Source organism: Geotrypetes seraphini, chromosome 3 (assembly GCF_902459505.1).
Source record: "Geotrypetes seraphini chromosome 3, aGeoSer1.1, whole genome shotgun sequence".
NCBI lineage: Eukaryota > Metazoa > Chordata > Amphibia > Gymnophiona > Dermophiidae > Geotrypetes > Geotrypetes seraphini.
The window spans coordinates 189,441,395-189,460,275 of record NC_047086.1 but is presented as its reverse complement, the minus strand read 5'-3'; the positions used below and the strand labels follow the sequence as shown (position 1 = coordinate 189,460,275).

The window sequence follows — 18,881 nt, the reverse complement described above, 5'->3', positions numbered from 1 at the left end:
TCCGGGCCCCTGAATGCAGGACTGGTAGTTCTGCCCTGATGGCGGCCCTGTTGCCAGGCAGTGTCTGCACCAGGCTCTGTTGGAAGACATCACCCACATATGAGAACACATTAGGCCTGGTTGTCCTCAGAGAACTCTGATCAACAAAGTTCTTAAATGAGGTATTTCTTACCAAGAGTATTGGCTTATCATAGTTAATAATTTCAGAGAAAGTAGTATCCCCTGCTTTGTCAGTATTCAGATACACACTCACAGAAAGCCTTGCCAGCGCACTACACATCTGCTCTACACCACCCCTCCCCTAGCTTTTTCAATATTGACTGATGTAATCATTTTACAGAGTTCTATGAAATCTAGGAATTTCCCTACTTACTGAGCAATTCCAGGGTGTAGTTTAGAGTTTCCTGCACACCTGTCTGTCCCAGTTTTTAGCGGAGCATGCAGTAGTGATCTGCCCAACCAGGTTTTATAGGAGGGAAGAAGTGAGCAGGTTTATTTATTCTCAAGAGGAAGTTATACAACCAGGAACAAAGCGGAGCACCTTTAGGGGAAGAACGGGGAATCTGTGGCTCAGACAGAGGATTTGAAGCTCAGGAGAAAACTCTAATCTTTATAATCAGCATCTGGACACAGAATTCCCACAGCTATCTCAAAGTCATTCAAGGCAGGTAAAACATTGTATTCTTTCTTAAGATGGTAGGCTCTTTGGGGAAGGTACTTCCTTAAGCAATCATTCTAGTATGACATTTAGGCGCTCAGTTTCAAAGCACTCTTAGACACACATAGTACCATAGGTTTCTATGGGTTTTTTTGTGTGTCTAAAGGCTTTGAAAATGAGCCTCTTATTCAGTTTTAGGCAGCCAGCTTCCTCTTTCTTCTCTGTTCCTAATTCTGATTTCTTTATCCTTGTGCAATATATTTTACCTCTGTTTTGCATGTTTCTTTGCAGAATAAAAAAGTTTGTTCTTTCTCCATACATGCCTCCAGTTATTTAAAGTTTCCTCCTCCAGGTCTGCCTTTCAGCATAGTTTTCCAACACAACTGTGTTTGTAGCCACATAATGGCAAATGATAAGAATGCTCTTAAAGAATAACACCCCCCTGCACCTCTTCACTAATTATAATCGCCCACTCATTTCAGAGTGCACGGGAAAATGGGGTTTGATGAGCATATGTATAGGTATTATTGTATTTGTAACATGTTAACAGCATGTGTGGTGCTCTATGAGGTATATTGTATGGCAGTGGTCTCAAACTCAAACCCTTTGCAGGGCCACATTTTGGATTTGTAGGTACTTGGAGGGCCTCAGAAAAAATACTTAATGTCTTATTAAAGAAATGACAATTTTGCATGAGGTAAAACTCTTTATAGTTTATAAATCTTTCCTTTTGGCTAAGTCTTAATAATAATATTGCAATTTATAGCTAAAGAGACATATGATCAAGAAACTGTTTTATTTTACTTTTGTGATTATGATAAACATACTGAGGGCCTCAAAATGGAACCTGGCAAGCCGCGGCTTCGAGTTTGAGACCACTGTTGTATAGGGGTTATTGTATTTATACTGTGCTGAAAGTGGACATGTGGCTGTATGAGATGTTGCTGCCTTACACACTGAAGTATGAGATGTTATTACATTTCTACAGCACTGGCATTGTAGCTTGTGGATGTTGCCATTATGTGCACTATGACAATTGCCCCCCCTCCCCCCCAGAGGTAAGAAACTCTGCTCCCCAAGTGCAGCCAATAGGGAGAATAGGCAAACCTCTCCTGACAGTATCCCTTTCCCCCAATTTTTAGATGCTTTTTGCCCAGATTTATTTATTAAAAAATTTATATACCACATATAAATATGCGGTTTCCATATCACATACATAAAATCTTGTTTCCCTACTTTTTGAGGTGTCAACTGCTTTTTCCCTCACTGAGGTCACTGTGTTGGGCTGTGCGGGCGCTGCTTGGACAAAGGGTGCGGGTCGAAGGTGAGCCTGGAGTGGGTTTTGGATATCATGAGCCTGCGGAGCCCGTCGCAGTTCGGGCCTGGTCGGTCGCGTTTTCGGGCTCTCCACAATGGATGCGCATGAAAGAAGTTTGCATACAGTGGAGGCAGTGTATGCAGATCCATCTCATGCGTATTCATTGTGGAGATCCTGAAGACTTGACCTGCCTGTGGCTCTCAAGGACTGGAATTGCCTACCCCTGGTCTAGACCAGTGGTTCCCGATTCTGTCCTGGAGGACCCCCCCCCACCCCCACCAAGCCAGTTGGGTTTTCGGGATGGCCCTAATGAATATGCATGAGAGAGAGATCAGCATCTAATGGAGGTGCCAGGCATGCAGATCTGCTCCATGCATGTTCATTGGGGTTATCGTGAAGACCCAATTGGCCTGGGGAGTCCTCCAGGACAGGGTTGAGAACCATATTACAGAAAACTACACTGGCTGCCTGTGGAAGCAAGGGTCTTTTTTAAGTTTGCTTGCCTTTGCTTTTACTAATTCCTTCTAAGCCTCTCTTTCTAAGCCTTTCTACTTTTCATTGTAGTTTCTTTCTATACCAATTACTGTAAACCGTGTCGAGCTCTACTTCTGTGGAGATGATGCGGTATACAAACTTAAGGTTTAGTTTAGATTATTAGTCATCTGTCTATCTGTGTGTCCATCACACAGACACAAAGAAAGCCACAGACAAAGACACACATGCACTTATATGCTTCATACGAGACCCACTTTACCATGTCTTTTCACCCCTCCCCCCAGTCCCTGCACAGACATGCAGGTGCAAGAAAGACAAATGCAACATTTAGTCAACACTATAAGTGTGCATTTTTTCAATATTTTGTTCTGCCAGCAGCTGAACTTAGGGAAAAAACCTCTGCTTTGGGAGCCATTGAATTACACGTGTGAGAGATCTCTCCTAGATGTCTGGGTCCCAGATTACCCTGTGCCTGAATCCTGCCCTGTAAATATAATCTTTCCCACAGCACTGTGTACTCTGTCAGTGCTATAGATATACCACAATACTTCAGACAGCCCTGTGTATGCACTGTATGGACACAGTAAGATCTTGTAAATCTCCACAAACCAAGGGCTCCTTTTACTAAGGTGTGCTAGGGCTTTAACGCGCGGAATAGCATGCGCCATATTGCCGCACGCGCTAGAACTTAATGCTAACATAACAGTAATTTCCTGCATGCGTTAAAAACGCTAGCACACTTTAATAAAAAGAGCCCCAAGTGTCAGCACTGTATAAATACAATCAGCCCACTATTCAGAGATAGTTATCATATATACTCAAATATAAAACAAGATTTTGGGGCAAAATAATAGCCCAAAAATGGGGGGTTTCGGTTTATATTCGAGTCTTTGTTTGATTACTTGCTTCCTCCTTCCCTCCCAGTCTATTTTTTTCTCCCCAAAGGTTACATTCTGCCCCCAATAACAAGCACTTCCTTCCCTGCCCCTTCCCTGACCGGCATTGCACTTACTGGTATTGTTCTTCGCTCTTGAAGCTGACTGGGCTTTTCTCTTGGCTGCCATCAGTCTTGACTTCAGTCCCAATTCCGCTAAACTGGCTGGCATTAAGGAAGACAGAAGCCGCGGGGCTTTCCCTCTTGCCTACGTCACTATAGGCTGTGATAGTCTCAGTCCTGTCCCTCAAAAACAAGAAGCAACTTCAGAGGGCGGCAGAGCCTATAGTGATGTAAGCAAGAGGGAAAGCCCCATGGCTTCTGTCTTCATTGTTGCCATCCAGTTTAGCGGGACTGGGGCCGAAGGCAGGGTTGATGGCAGCTGAGTGCTGGAAGAGGCAAAGGGTAAAAGGATGTGGATGCCTGCTTGGGGGTGGAGGGAAGATAGTAATCATGGAGGGAGTAAGGTCATAGAAGGGAGATGTCCAAGGCAAAAAAGAAGGATGCTTTTATCCAGACCTGTTTTAATCATGTCCAGGGTACAAAATGTTGCCCTGATTGAGCAACTGACCACTGGAGAGATGAGGGCATGGCCCCCTCCTTCATCTCCCAGTGGTTATTTATCCCTTCTCACCCCCTTAAGAAAATAAAGTGACAGTGGATACCAGACTCTATGACAGCTTCTGGTATTATGGCCATTCCTAACAAAGCAGCAAGTGTAGTCAATGCAGTGGATTTAAATAACGAGACCCAGGTATAACTCTCACTTTAACTCTTTTATTTCTGTACAAATATGTGAGCCCTCCTGTAACCTACAAAATACCTAATGTGCCTGAATTTATATGACACTTGCAAACATGATGACTATTGTAGTGGTGCACCTTTTTGGTACAGGAAGTTTTTATCTGTTCCTGGAGAGCTCACAGTAACATATAAAGGAATTAAGGTGGGACTCTACCTGGGTCACATTGTTTAAAAGTCAACTGTACTGATCACAAGGGTATCAGGTCAAAAGCGCGCCAGGACAAAGGCGTGAGCAGACAACTGAGCGCAGCGCGGAGGCGCACGCCGAAGAAAAAGACTCTTTTTAGGGGCTACGACGGGGGGCGTGGGGGGGAACCCCCCCACTTTACTTTATACAGATCGCGCCGCGTTGTGGGGCATTGTGGGGGGTTTTGGGGGTTGTAACCCCCCACATTTTAGTGAAAACTTAACTTTTTCCCTGTTTTTAGGGAAAAAGTTATATTTTCACTAAAATGTGGGGGGTTACAACCCCCCAGACCCCCCACAACGCCGCCGCAATCTGTATTAAGTAAAGTGGGGGGGGGCTCCCCAACAAAACCCCCCGTCGCAACCCCTAAAAACAGTCTTTTTTTTCGGCACGCGCCTCCATCTTGCGCTCAGTTGTCGGCACGCGCCTTTGTCTTCCGCGTTACTGTCTATGTACCGATCACAAGGCCTCCCCTCTGTTCTGCAGGGATGTCTGTGTGGCCATTTTTTGCACAAATGATGCCAGACGCTTTTATGCTTGCTTTTTTTGGTGTTCATATTTTGGATGTTTCATTTTGGAAATTAGTTGTTCAGACATTTTTAGAGCAAGAATATTCTTCTTAAGTATTTTCTAAAAGGAAATCTGAAAATTTTCCTGTTCAGAAATGGTTATGAGATGGATTTTCTTTTTGAATGTTATGAGCAGAATGTCCTAATTCTGACTTGGACATTCTTTTGAAAATGTCTTATTAAAATAGGTCCAAAATAGGTACCTATTTGCCCTCCCAACCTAGGTGACCTGTTAGAAAATGACCCTTTAAATGAATAAGTACTTACATTCAGCAGGCTTAAATCTGAACAAATGGCTGCCAGCATGATCATTGCTTTCTTACAAGTATATTCAGCAGCACTTCATAAATGCAGAGTGATGCTGGCGCTTAACTTTAAACACTGGCCTGGCCTGGCTGAATTCTGAGCACATTACTAGCTATACAAACCTGCATATGCTGTGCAAGCTACTTAAATACAATAATGTCTCATATATCATTGCCAAGGGCATAATAAAAAAAACTAAGACATCCAAAAAACTGCTGAGACGACCGAGTGCCAATTTTCAAAACCGTTTTCCTGGAGGACTGCGGTTTTCCTCACTGTGCGTCCAGAGTTCAAAGGAGAGTGTTGTGTTATGGGTGTGCTTTGGGAGTGCTAGACCTGGACGTCTTGTGGAGATAATCAAACCTTTGCAAGACTTCCTGGGCAGAACTTAGATGCTTTGGGCTAGACCTCTTTGGGAAGCATCTAAAGTGCCAAAAAAAGGACCCAAACTGACTGGAAGACCACTAGAGGGATTAAGTAATGATGCCCCCACAATCCCCCAGTGGTCACTCAACCCTTCTCACTCCCCAAAATCTTAATGAAACAGTACCTATCTGTCTCCAAAACAGCAGCATCTAGTATAGAGAAGCCAAATAGATCTCCAAGTGGGTGGGCTAATGAACCATAAAGAAGAGGAGCCAGACCCATAAGCCACTCTAACCACAACATATATGGGATCAGGAAGGTGTTGTATTGACTGATTATCTTTCAAGGGCCAAACAATGCAAAATAGTACTGTAATTTGCTGTGTCAATTAAAAGAGGCATTGAAGGAAAAAAAAGGAGAGGGAAGCTGCGGAATGGAGTTCTCTTTTTTTTAAATTGCTTTTTCAAATACAATTAAACACAAGTTAAGACTTATTACAGAAATACAGAAGGAAGTTCCTCTTTTAAAGTAAGAACAAATTTATATGTAAAAATAATATTTTCCTTCACAGACCACTAGAATAGGGGGAGGAAAGCCCATAAGACAAGGATATCCGTTGCAAAAGAAGAAACTAAAGAAATAGAAAAGAAAAAGCCCTAACACGAACTTCAACAATATAATATCCGGCCAGTCTCTGGAATTGTTATTTTATTCAAATTTATAAATGGTTTCAGCTGTTCAGGAGAAAAAAAAATGTACTTAACACATCCCAGTCGGACCAAACATTTACATGGGTATAACAATTTAAAAGTTGCTACAATAGCCGAGATTTCTTGTCTATAAGACAGAAAAACCTAGCTTTTGTAACACCCGGAAATATCCACACTTTATAACTGCAAAAAAAGAACTTGAGTATTGCGGAAATATATTTTCATAAGATTATTTGAATTGTGTTCAAATATGAAGGAAACACTTAAATTTAATCCTTGTGGGATTTCGTATGTTGATTCTTCTTTGGTTTTTTTTTAAATCTTTATTCATTTCAAATCTTAAATCAAGTACAATATTGACATTTATCAATTAAGCATTCAAATACACTTGAAATCCTATAATTGATCATCATAATATAAAATATTACCCCTCCCTTATTTATTTATGAAAATGATTTGTTTCAATTATAATCAAAAATACCCACCCCCCTCCCCCTTAATGTCTTAAAATTTTATACAGGGAAGAATATTTTTAATCTTTACAATAATCTATTAATGGCCTCCACACATCTTGAAATTTGTTATAATTTCCTTTTTGGACAGCTAGCGTCCTTTCCATTTTATATATATGGCATACAGAGTTCCACCAAAAACAATAATTAAATCTATTCCAATTCTTCCAATTGTTAGTGATCTGTTGAAATAACTTGTTAAAATTATCAATAACTTGTTATTATTAGATGAGATTTGTTTCGTAGCCCTCATTTCTATACCAAATAAAACTGTGTCATATGATAATGCCACATGATTTTCTAATAGGGAATTAATTTGATTCCAGATTGATTTCCAAAATTCTAATATATATGGACAATAGAATAACAAATGATCTAAAGTCCCTGCTTCAAGATGACAATGCCAGCATTTATCAGATTTAGAGCTATCTAATTTTTTTAAACGAACAGGGATCCAGAAAGCTCTATGCAGCAAGAAAAACCACGTTTGTCTCATAGATGCAGACATTGTACATCTCATCCTCCAAGACCAAATACGTGGCCATTGAGATGCCATAATTTCGTGCTTAATCTCAATGCTCCAAATGTCTCTAAGACCATTCCTTGTTTTTTTTTCAATAATCCAGATATTAATTTTTACCACTGTGCGGCCTGGTGTCCCAGATAGTCTGCTTGAAAGCAAAGGAATTCTAAACTATATTATTATTAAGATTTTTCCATTCAGGGAAACCTGCCTGAATGGCCTGCTTCAGTTGCAGCCATTTATAACTTTGTGATTTATTCAAGCCAAATTTTTGTTGCAACTGTGAAAAATCAAGCAGTTTACCATTAGACATTACATCATCAAGAGTACGAATTCCTGCTATTAACCATTGCTTCCAGACAAGCTTAAATCCGCCAATTTGAATCTTGGAGTTAAGCCATATTGTTTGATTTGTAGATTTATGAATTGGATTAGAAGTTAAATTATCTATCAATTTTAAAGTTTTCCAGGTGTCAATTAATAATTTATTTTCTTTGTACGGCCTAGGCATTTTAGTACTAATAATATAACACAGCCTTACAGGAGACATGAGTTGCCATTCCAGCCTTAACCAATCTGGTAATTTTTCCATGAGTTCTGGGAGGACCCAATACATATGTTGATTCTTCTAATATAGCTGAAATATTCTGTAAATCCAATTCATGTCGATCAGGAGCTTGTGATGAAATATTCTCAGTCTGAGATTTTTTTTGTTTAGACTGATGCACATAATATACCTTATTTAAAGGTGGAATCGTTTGTGTTGAGAATTTAAGCAATTCAGTAAGATATTTTTTGAACATATCAATAGGCAAAATAGCAGGATCATATCGATTAAAAAAGGCATTGAAAGAAAAAAAGAGAGGGAAGCTGAGAAATAGAAACATAGAAGATGACAGCAGAAAAGGGCTACAGCCCATCAAGTCTGCCCACTCTGCTTACCCACCCCCCTGTCTATGCCCTAATGACCCAATTTCCTTATCTTGACCCTCGTAGGGATCCCACATGGGTATCCCATTTATTCTTAAAGTCTGGCACGCTGTCTGCCTCGATCACCTGCACTGGAAGCTTGTTCCAATGATCAACCACTCTCTCTGTGAAGAAATACTTTCTGGTGTCACCATGAAATTTTCCGCCCCTGAGTTTGAGCGGGTGCCCTCTTGTGGCCGAGGGTCACAAGGCTGGCAAAATGGTGGATGTTTTGACATAGTTGGGGTTTCAGTGCATAGACCATCCACCCTACTCACCAAATCTTGCTCCATCAGACTATTTTCTATTTCCAAACCTTAAAAAGAGTTTGAAAGGGCCACAATTTTTGAGTGATTCAGAGGTGAATGAAGCGGTGGAGCAGTAATTCAGTGACCTTCAAAGTATTTGGGGGGAAAGGGTTACCTCAGACATGATATACCAAGTGTGTTGAATTTAGAGGTGAATATAAGGAATAACTTGTAAGTCATATGTCTCCACATCATTCCCTTCTTGATTGGGCTGAGAACTTTTCAGCACCCCCTCAAATATCTGGCGCCTTTTGTGTGACGTTCACAACAGTGCCCTCTAAGGTGCCCCACTGCTCTGTTGACATGTCTATGTGGCCAGTCCATTAGAATGGCAGTCTCTCTGACATTTGTAGAGTGCTGATTTGGACACTTCTAACTTGGATGTTTTTATGGGCGAAAATGATGAATAAAGTTAAACATTTTGGGGGTCTAGCTGTTTTAGCAGCCAAAACATCCAAGTAAGCTATTTAAAAAAAAAGAAAAAGTATTTGGACATTCTATTCAAGAATGTATGTTTCTCTTCTTCCGACTTTGGACATCTTGTGGGAAATGTCCAAATTTGGACGTAGATGTCCTATCGAAAATGGCCCTCTGGGTATATCGCTAGCACAGTAAAAATACAACAACAATTCATACAGTACTGCCTTATGCTGGTAGCACTATATAATATCTTCTTTTATTCTGCTATATTATGACCACAATTGTAACGGCAGAAGTTAAGGAAGAAAGAACTGAACCTTCTGTAGTTACTTTTAGGAACTTGTAAAACTTAATAATAGAAGTGTTAATGGATTTGTCAACTAAAACACATGTTCAGTTTGGGATGTTGTCTTCAATTATGTCGGAAAAGAAAAATGGTGCTAACCTCAGGTTTGAGAAATAGCAGGACCCAGGCAAGAATGACATGAGATCACTGCTCTCCACAGAAGAGGTTGTGTGGGGTAAGAGAAAATTCGGGGGGGGGGGGGGGGGAGATCAGGAAGAATCTAGGAGAATTTTTTTTATAACTTTGACTACAGCAAGCATTTCAGGGGAAGCAGAAATTTTGGGGTCGATATACAGAGCGATTTAGCCAGGCAGATTACACAGGCCAGCCCAAATGTTAGTATTCAGAGCACTTTACTGGATAGCACCATTGAGTATTAGCTCTGATCACTGTGACATTTGTTACATAGATATCATACACTAATCACCTTAATACTGGTCAATAAATCAAATAATCACATGAACAGTAACAGGATTCACAGTGAATGCTCAGACCCACAACCGAAACTCTAGTGAAAAATCACGGAGCCAGTTATTTTAACATCATAGCGTGTTCACTGTCTCCGCCACCAAAGTTTTGATATAGTTCCAACTTTAAACAAGATATTTATTACATACATATCGGTTTTGCCACTTCCACTGGCATACAGGATGGCGTTATCGCTGCTCTATAACTGGTCTATAACAGCAGTTTAGTAATAACTTAAGAATGTACCCATAGAGCAGCAGTATTGCCATCCTGCATGTCAGATAAGTACAAGATTTTATCTATGGAAGTGGCAAAACCGAAATGTATGTAATAAATATCTTGTTTAAAGTTGGAACTATATCAAAACTTTGGTGGCGGAGACAGTGAACACGCTATGATGTTAAAATAACTGGCTCCGTGATTTTTCACTAGAGTTTCGATTGTGGGTGCTGGTTCTTGTGAAGATCAGACATTAACATTTCTGAACCGGTACTACTCGAAAGGGAATGGTACTACTCGAACGGTACTACTCAAAAGGGTCCAGAGAAGAGCGACTAAAATGGTTCAGGGGCTGGAGGAGTTGCTGTACAGTGAAAGATTAGAGAAACTGGACCTTTTCTTCCTCGAAAAGAGGAGATTGAGAGGGGACATGATTGTAACATTCAAGGTACTGAAGGGAATAGACTTAGTAGAAAAGGACAGGTTGTTCACCCTCTCCAAGGTAGGGAGAACGAGAGGGCACTCTCTAAAATTGGAAGGGGATAGATTCCGTACGAACGTAAGAAAGTTCTTCTTCACTCAGAGTGTGGTAGAAAACTGGAATGAACTTCCGGAGTCTGTCACAGGGGAAATCACCCTCCAGGGATTCAAGACAAAGTTAGAAAAGTTCCTGCTGAACCAGAACGTACGCAGGTAGGGCTAGTCTCAGTTAGGGCACTGGTCTTTGACCAGAGGGACTCTGCGTGAGCAGACTGCTGAGTACGATAGACCACTGGTCTGACCCAGCAGCGGCATTTCTTATATTCTTATGGGTCAAAGGGAGAGGAAGAACTTCGTATGTTTTGTCATGACAGATGAGAAAGACATGTCTGTGAGAGTACGCCAGAGGTGTGTGACTGAATTTTGTGTTAAACTTGGAAAGAGCAACAATGAAACTCTTGAAATGTTCTCAACCCTGAAAAAGAACCGCATGGAAAGAAGATCTCTTCAGATGTTGAAGTGAAAAATGTCATAACCGCAGCGCTAAAAGTGATGGCACCAAAAAGTCTACTGCATGTCTAAATCATTTTTTGAAATGCTGCAAAAATGTATTGAATGTGAAGGATGCTACTTTGGAAAAAAAAAATAATGTTCAGATTCTGTGAAGTCATCTGATTCTGAATTTTTAAAGAACCCCCCCCCTCCCACCCCGTCTCATTACTTTTCAATCAGAACTCATACATTCCACTACCTCAGTGCTGGAAGGCTGAAGCTGCGTGATGGGGGCGCAGCTAAATGAATAAGTTACCAAAGCACGATCAGGCAGAGCCCAGGGCAGGGGGAAGTATGCTTGTGACATTTTGTAATTCTAGGGGGGTTTCTTTTGTAACTCAGGAAACATGAAGAGGATGCACAGACTATATATAAGTCCAACAAGGGCTACTACACAGTTGAGGAGCAATTAAAGCAATCCACTTATCCCCTTCAACGGGTCAGCACCACCACGCACAGTAAGTTAATGGTTTATTATTTTCTACAACTGTTGGGTTTAAATGCTAAAATGGCTGGGTCCATGTCACAGCAGACAGGTGAATCCATCTGATATTTCTGAATCCTGTTTCAAAGTGTGCTAGGAAGAAACAACCTGGAGCATATAGCATGGTAGGGAGTATCTGAAAAGCGACGGAGAATAAAACTGAAACTATCACAACGCCTCTTTAAGTCCCTGGTATGGCTGCACTTTTGAGTAAGGTGTGCAGTTCTGGTCGCTCCATCTCAGAAAGATTCGGAGAAGGGCTGACAAAAAATATGCTAACGAGGATGTAGTACCTCCCTTATGAAGAGAGGTTTAGGGTTCTTTACGGGAAATTGGAGAAAAGCCGACTGTGAGGGGATATGATAGAAGTTTGCAAAATCATGAGTGCGGTGGAATGGTTAAACGGGGAATGGTTGTTTAACCTTCCAAATGACACAAAATCAAGAAAACAGTGAACAGCAGATTGAAAACAAATCATAGAAAGTTTTGTTTCACACAGCACTTAAGCAGCGGATCTATTGCTGGAAGGTGTGTTTTTTGTAGTTAGCATGTGTTTATCAGTTTGTTTTGTGTTAGCTGTATTGTACTCTGCCTAGGCATAAGTGGATTATAAATTTATAAAATAAATAAAAAAGATTTGGCCAAGTTTCTGGAGGAAACATAAAAATAATTGGCTAAGTAGACTTTGGAGAGCCATTTTTCATTCATGGAAAAGTGAAGTGGTTAAAGCTACAGCCTCAACACCCTGGGGTTGTAAGTTCAAACCCACACTGCTCCTTGTGACCCTGAGCAAGTCACTTAATCCCCCCCCCCCCCCTTGCCCCAGGTACATTAGACAGATTATGAGCCTGCCTGGACAGACAGGGATGAATACCTGAATAAATTCATTTAAACAATTCTGAGTTCCCTTGGGAGAACAGTATAGAAAATTAAATAAATAAATACATCTATTTTTTAGGATCTGTCAGGAACTTGTGACCCAGACTAGTCACTGTCAGAGACAGGATGCTGGGTTCGATGGACCTTGGTCTGAAACAGTATGGTGTTTCTTATCTTCTTTTGAGAACTGGAAGACCAGGAATGGCTGAGCTGCTCCTATTGCACTGGGCCAGGCAGTTACGCTTGCAGAAGACTCCTTTATTGCCATAGTTATCATAGACTTTCTCAGAAATATTGGATTTATATCTCTGTATATTTTCTGAAGACAAACAGCAGTGAACCTGGAGTGAAAATGTGTTCTCTGACATTCTAATGTGTGTGATGGCACTGCCTGCTCATGAAAGCAGCAACCAAATAGGAAACATTTTCAGAAATTAAAAACAAATCTGAGAGCCAAAAAAATATCAGAATGGGAAAAAAAAAAAAAATTTTGGTGTGCAATGATTATGCTCATCTTTATCCTTCAAATTCATTTTTTTGCTAATGCCAATATTTTGTATTATAATCTTGCTTTGTAAACTCAACCTTTTCATTCAGTTTTGCTTTGTTTTTTTTTTTACAAAATTTTAGCCCCACAACAGACTGGTAGCTGATGCTTTCTAAGCAATACTGTTTGTAAATCCCACACAAACTACCCTGCCTCCTCGTTAACAGTGAGGAATCACCATGTGGAGTTGGGAACATAAGATTGAAATGCCTTAACTTAGGGAAAAAGCAGTCACCTGGAATTTCGGGTATAGTGTGACAATTAGGTGAAGCACGAGAAGAATATATAATGCAATATATGATAGGGATGGGCAGTCAAGAGTACACATTTTTTTACAATGGAATGCATCCCATAGAGTCAGTTCTACAAAGGATGCGAAAAATTAGGCACCCAAAATCTATGCTAAGACAGTAACCTAATCCTATAACAGGAAATATTCATGCCTAATCCATTCTAGAATGTTAGCATAAATCAGGCACCACCACTTACGCTGTTCTATGGCAGGTGTAGATAGATGGGCATGCCAAAATGCAGCAGTTGGGTGCTGATAGTAATTGAACCTGGCAATAAAAAAATAAAATACAGCAGACCAAATGTAGAATGTCTGTCGCCAAGATTTATTCCCAATGAAAACTACTGGGTCAAACTTAAAGCTATGTCTCCCAAAAGAGCAGAATCATACAACAAAACTGGAAAGGAAGAACTAATAAAGTAAATTTCACTTAATATATAAACTTTCAACCTGAGAGGTGCTCAGAACCTTGAAAAACAAGGTGGAATAAATGCTAATGGGGACAAGCCCCTATAGACATTTCAGTGTTCTATCATTGCATCCTCTCCCGTGTTAGAAAGAATATAGTGAACCAATTTTTCCAAAAATTGAGTTAATGTCCCAAAACAATCATGTGAACAAAATAATAACTTCAGCGTTTTTTCAAAAATGTGAACTTAGCTTGCATGGGTGCTTTAGGAAGCTGTCTCACTCCAGCGGGCTCTAACGCGTTTCGCCGCAAGGCTTCTTCAGAGAGCCGCCAAACAAGCTGGAACTGAGTGAAAACTTCTTCCTGCCAATACAAGAGAGTGCTTTCAATGATACATTGTTTTAAATGAAAACTATACAGATAAACACTCACTGAACTTTACATCGCTGCCGGTGGTACCTTCCTCGTCACCCGTGATTACATCACTTCCTGATAGAGTAACTTCCTCCTAAACGCCCACTATACATATAGAGTAAACTCCCACTCAGGTTGAAAGTTTATATATTAAGTGAAATTTACTTTATTAGTTCTTCCTTTCCAGTTTTGTTGCCAAGATTTATTCACCACAACATAAATGAAAAGCTAAAAACCCGACATGGCCACATTTCATCCTTATAAGGGCTACACAGGGCCGCCATTAGGGCAGTACTACCAGTCCTGCATTCAGGGGCCCGGAGGTGACAGGGGGCCCGGGCTCCCCCAGGGTCCTAGGCAGTGTTCCCTCTAAGGCAGCGGTCTCAAACATGCGGCCCGCGTGTGGCTCTCCAGGTTTTATTTGTGGCCCGCGGTCTGGAGGCGATCATTCTCTTCCTTTTGGAGCAGCAGCCGGCTCGTTCGTTCAAAGCCGCGGGTTGGCAGCTCCTTGCGCTATCCACTCCTGCATCGGAAGCCTCTCTGACGTCACACCATCAGAGAGGCTTCAGACGCAGGCGCGGATCTCGCAAGGAGCTGCCACCCGCGGCTTTGAACGAATGAGCCGGTCAGATACGCTGCTGCTCCAGTGGCGTACCAAGGGGGGGGGGGCGGTCAACTGTTCTCCTTAGCATGCGGCTCACGGCTCGCGGCTCGCCTAGAGCAGTGGTGCCCAACCTGCTTCCCTTCCCTTCTCACTACTGCCATCGGGGATCAGGCCGGCACCGGGTCTTTGATCTTCCTGCTTCTCTTCCCTGCTGGGCCGACCAACTCTCGCGGCGGCCCGACATCAATTCTGACGTCGAGAGGACGTTCTGGCTAGCCAATCGCTGCCTGGCTGCCCGGAACGTCCTTTCCGACGTTAGAATTGACGTCGGGCGGCGAGAGTTGATCGGCCACGTGCAGAAGAGAAGCAGGGAGATTTTGTCCTGTTCCCGATAGCGGCAGCGGCAGCAGCCTATTCCGTGGCGGTGGTGGCATGGGGGAGGCAGGAAGGAAGAAAGAAAGAAAGAAGGTGTGTGTGTGTGGGAGGGGGGCGGGGGGGACAGGGAGCCAGAAAAAAAGCAAAAAATGGGGCACGGAGGAAGGAAGGAAGAAAGAAAGAAGGGGGGGGGGGCAGGGAACCAGAAACAAAGCAAAAAAATGGGGCACAGAATCAGAGAAAGACAGACATAGAGAAAGAAAGAAAAAATTGGGGGAGGGAATGAGGTCTGGAGGAGAGGAAGCATACAGGAGGCTGAAAGAAGGGAAGAAATATTGGATGCACAGTCAGAAGAATAAAGTGCAACCAGATGAAATTACCAAACAAAGGTAGGAAAATGATTTTATTTTCAATTTAGAGCTCAAAATGTGTCTGAATTTATATATGCTGTCTATATTTTGCACTATGGCCCCCTTTTACTAAATCGCAATAGTGTTTTTTAGTACAGGGAGCCTATGAGCGTCGAGAGCAGCGCTGGGCATTTAGCGCAGTTCCCTGCGCTAAAAACTGCTATTGTGGTTTAATAAAAAGGAAGGGGGGTATATTTGTCTATTTTTGTATGGTTGTTACTGAGGTGACAATGCATAGAGTCATCTGCCTTGACCTCTTTGAAAAAACCCAGAATAGGAATGATAATTAACATTTTCTCAGCGTATAGTGTGCTTTGTGTTTTTTAGTTTTATTTTTGGTAGATCATTTTGACTTGGTCATTTTAAAGTAGCTCTCAAGCCCAAAAAGTTTGGGCATCTCTGAGCTAGAGCGTTGAAACTGTGTATTTCTATTTTATCCCCCCTTTTACAAAACTGTGGAGCGTTTTTTAGCGCCAGCCGTGGTGGTAGCAGCTCTGATGCTCAGAATTCTATGAGCGTCAGGGCTGTTACCACTGTGGCTAAAATCCACACTACAGTTTTGTAAAAGGGGGAGGAGTTCGTTTGTGATGACATATTCCATACTAGGCGAAGGTGTTTTCTGTGTTCTGTGTGTTTGAAAGACATGGTTTTCTGTTAGGATTGACGATGTAGGATTGATCTGTGCTGGTCTGGCTTGTTTAGTTTTACAATGGGTGTATTGATGTACTGCTCACTGCAATATGTAAGATGCTGCCTTTTCCTAGGTACTCATGTGTGACGTGTGGTTTGTTACTAAAAATCATGTTTTTCTTACAGATGGGGGGGGTGCTAAAAAATGATGGGCCCCGGGTGTTACATATGCTAGGTACGCCACTGTATGTAAAGATACCAGAAAGCTGGTGTAGCAAAAACTTTAAGTAAATTGTTATTCTTCTAAGTTTTGAGTATTTAACCCTCCCACAATCTCACGGGCACTCGTTTCAAGTTTATTGAGATTTTGATTTAAACGCAATATCAAATATTTTCAATGCGTATAACAAAAATAAATTTGGGGAAATAAATAAAACCATTTGAACAATAAACATACAAACATATCCATAGATGATTAAAAATACATAAGGAGTACAAGGATAAACTACATTTGTTTAAAAATGCGTCCTCCGTGCCTGCTCATAAATTTGTGGAGTATGTAACTTGTCGCTCATGCATATTTTTTTTTGCACACACCTCATCAATCCTTAGAGGAAACATTGGTCCTAGGCCACCATAGCACAAATTCCTGTATTATGCTTCTGCTGTGCACAACAATAAACAATAAACACTGCTGTCATACTTTTTTTTGTCCCCTGCCAATTTCCTGATAGCACCCACCCCCTCCGGACAAAAGGGGGGGGGGAAGGGGTGCGTGGGGGGGGCCCAATAGGATTGCTCAGTAAGGGGCCCAGAAATTTCTGATGGCGGCCCTGGGGCTACATCAGGGGCATAAAAGGACTGTTAATGAATGCACAAATTAAAAAACAAATGTAAGTTTAAAATCATAAAACAACTAATATGAATAAATCCATACATAAATGAATAACTCATTATAAAAGTACCTGACATATTTATAAAACATAGATATCTAAAAACCACAATGACTAAAACATCTGTTTAATATACATAAATATAGAATAATTACAAACATGTATATAGGGTCAAATTCTATTTATGTTGCCTAAAAAAATCAGTGCTGAAAAAAAGTCACACTTAGGCCTGGATTCTCTAACTGGCGCCGTAGTCTGCGGCCACCTTAAAAGTAGCCGCCGATCACGTGTCATTCACATGGTGGCACCGTTTAGAGAATCACATCTCTGGCAAAGATAGGCGCTGGAAATGTAGGCCAGAGTTTTCAAGGCCCACATGTCCAGCGTGTATCGTGATGGCAAGTTATGGTGCCAAATGCCAATTCCGGCATTAGCTACGCCTATAGTGGTGGTAGATGCCTCCGGAGGCACTATTCCAGTGCCGTTTGTTTAGGTACCAGTAGACATTTTGAATTTTCACTTAAGTTACGTTTCCCTCTTAACTTAGGCACGAGTAGGACACCTACCAGCGCTTAAGTTAAGGCACCATTTATATAATTTCCCCTTTAGTGCTATTCTATAAACCATAACTGGAGTTAGGTGTGGTTTATAGAATATGTATAGCATCCGTCTGCATGACTAAAATTTAGGCACAGCCATTTACACCAACCAAAACATGGCATAAATGCCTGTGTCTACATTGCGAGCAGATCAGGCACATTCTATAACAGGATGCCTAAATTTAGAAATGCCCATGACCCTTCCTGTGGCTACACCCCTTTTTCAGATCCACACACTCGATATAATGTGTGCATAAATTTTAACTAGAGCCAATATTTGCCTGTTAATTGGCAATTATCAGTGCAGATTGGCTTGTTAACTAATTAAGTTGCATGCTACCCAACTCATCCTGCAGTAGTTTCATTGAGTATTCCTGCTTTTTAAGATCACTTCTTTATGTTTTGATTGTTAGCTTTTTACTAAGTAAGTGAGTGACGCTGCAGGATTACACCGCTTGAGCAAGTCAGCTTTCATTTCACCTCTCCATGCCATGCACTTTTAGAATGAGTTATTCCTTTATTTATGGTTTTACTCATATTAGTTCTTCTGGGTTTATACTTATATTTGTTCTGTTTGGGTATTCATTAATCCCCCTCTTCTACGAAACTGGCCCGCGCTGCTCCCGACACTCATAGAATTCCTATGAGCGTCGGGAACATCGTGGGTGATTCAGCACAGTTTCGTAGAAGAGGGGGTAAGTCTTTTCATGCCCCTGATGCAGCCTTTATGAGGGCAAAACATGGCCACGTCAAGCTTTTTGTATTTCATCTATGTTGTGGTGACGGATGCTCTACATTTAGTCTGCTGTTTGTTTTGGCCATCTTGGATCATGCAGATTGCTTCCCTTCATGCTTCTTGGGTATTCAAAAGGGTCAGCATGATCATATTCCACCCATGCTACAACCAAGTGAATGCCCCCTTCACAATTATGTGCTAGAACTCTTAAGCACCTCAGTTCAGTTAGGTGCCTAACTGCCATATTGGTGCCTATCTGCCATTTGGGCATCTAACTTTTGAGAGGGTATCTGTAAAGTGGGTGCATTTTAGAAAGTGTGAGGGCCATGCTCCTGTCACAAAGACTCCTGCTGGACCACCAGCTACTTTGGTAGGCTCAGGGGAAGGGGGGAGAATCATGGAGTTGGATAGGAGATTAAAGGGTCGGGGCCTGGAAAGGGGAGAGAACCTTGGCTATGGGTTAGG

The 18,881-nt window shown here is 41.6% G+C and overlaps 1 protein-coding gene across 3 annotated transcripts in view; it reads left to right on the top strand.

Annotated features, from left to right (window-relative positions):
• Positions 1 to 500: 500 nt before the first annotated feature.
• The window catches only part of GPR84 (G protein-coupled receptor 84), a 29,671-nt gene continuing 11,290 nt past the window's right edge, over positions 501 to 18,881 (top strand). The window contains exons 1-2 of one of the 3 annotated variants that reach the window (XM_033935607.1): positions 501 to 668; positions 11,487 to 11,602. The gene's annotated coding sequence lies outside the window, so the exon portion shown is untranslated. The remainder of the gene's footprint in view (positions 669 to 11,486; positions 11,603 to 18,881) is intronic. The other 2 variants (XM_033935608.1, XM_033935609.1) reach the window with 2 other exon arrangements.